The sequence below is a fragment of the Cryptomeria japonica genome, unplaced genomic scaffold, assembly GCF_030272615.1.
Source record: "Cryptomeria japonica unplaced genomic scaffold, Sugi_1.0 HiC_scaffold_1187, whole genome shotgun sequence".
NCBI lineage: Eukaryota > Viridiplantae > Streptophyta > Pinopsida > Cupressales > Cupressaceae > Cryptomeria > Cryptomeria japonica.
The window spans coordinates 27,326-28,702 of record NW_026729772.1 but is presented as its reverse complement, the minus strand read 5'-3'; positions in this window follow the sequence as shown (position 1 = coordinate 28,702).

Below are 1,377 nucleotides of genomic sequence, written 5' to 3'. Positions count from 1 at the left end.
AAACCTTTGTTTCTAGAGCATGCTTCTTTCTTTCTTTGTTCATTCTCTTTCTGCACGGGCCTTGCCTTCATCTTCTCCTTTGTGAGATATCATTCTAGTGGATTTGTACTCATTCCTCTCCTTTGTCATATTATGAAGGATATTTTCTACTGTTAGTGCTAATGCTTCTTGGTTTTTTTCCAAGTTTGATCAGTTCTTTAGACTATTGGCACCTATATTTTTGACTAGCAGCTTCTTCTTGTATGGTTGAATAGTGTCGATGGAGTCACTCACGCAGACTCATGTACCACCCGCATCTTCGAATGTTAGATAATTTGCCTTTGTTTGCCATCTAATTATTGTTCGAGTAGTGTCATTGAGGGCACTCATGCAGATTCTTGATCTTGATCATCTTCTTGGCTTTTGAGGAAGTTCTTCATTCATCACCATAGCAGTTATCATTTGACAATTTTCCACACTTTTCTTGTATCTCAAAGGATTTTCCTCTACACGTCTTATAATTGCATCTTTGTAATTTTGAGGGGGGGTTTTGTTCCCACTGAGTTTTCCCTCTTTCCTCTTTCCTCTTTCTTTTCTTCTCCTTTTCTCCTTAGTTGGAATTAAGGGGGATTGTTGGAGTAATTTTAACTCTACTTAAGGTTCTGTTTGACTACCTATTGTTTAGTTCTACCAGTTTTTTACGAAACAGTGCTCATGCAAGCTGTTTGTAATAAGGTAACCTAAGAGAACTATTGTTAGTGCCTATGCTTCCTTAGATCTACCTTCATTTATTTAGACCTATCTTCATTTCCTCCGTAATTTCTTCCTTGAAAGTGGTGGTTAACGTTTTAATAAATCATCCATTCCACAGATTGTAATTCGCACAATGAATTAATATAATTTCATTCTTGGAGCTTTGTTTTTCTTCTCTATTTTCTCTGCAAGTTTCTCTTATTTTCTTTTTCCTACTAGATCTGTATTCTGCTATGTAGAAGATTTAACACCATGCGTTTGCACTCCTAATATTGGATTGCTTTTTTATTTCATCCTAGGGTTTTGATCATCTTTTCTTTGATTGCAATTTGGGATCTTAGGTCAAACTCTATAAAAGATTAACTATGGGATCCTTACAAAGAAAACTAAAATTTTGAGTTGAGCTTAGTAGCCTCAAATATATCCGTTACAAAACAAATGATTTGAAGTATCATGGTAAAAAGGTTCACTATTATTCCCTTTACATTTGCTTGAATTGTGGAATTATTTCATTCTAGAAAGACCAAATTAAAAATCCGACTTCTATTGAATGAGCAAGCAAGAATGAAGCAGGGAGACATGGTATCCAGAAATATTTCCATTGAGAATGAAAGTAATGTAAAAGTCCTCCATTAGGTGTTGCAC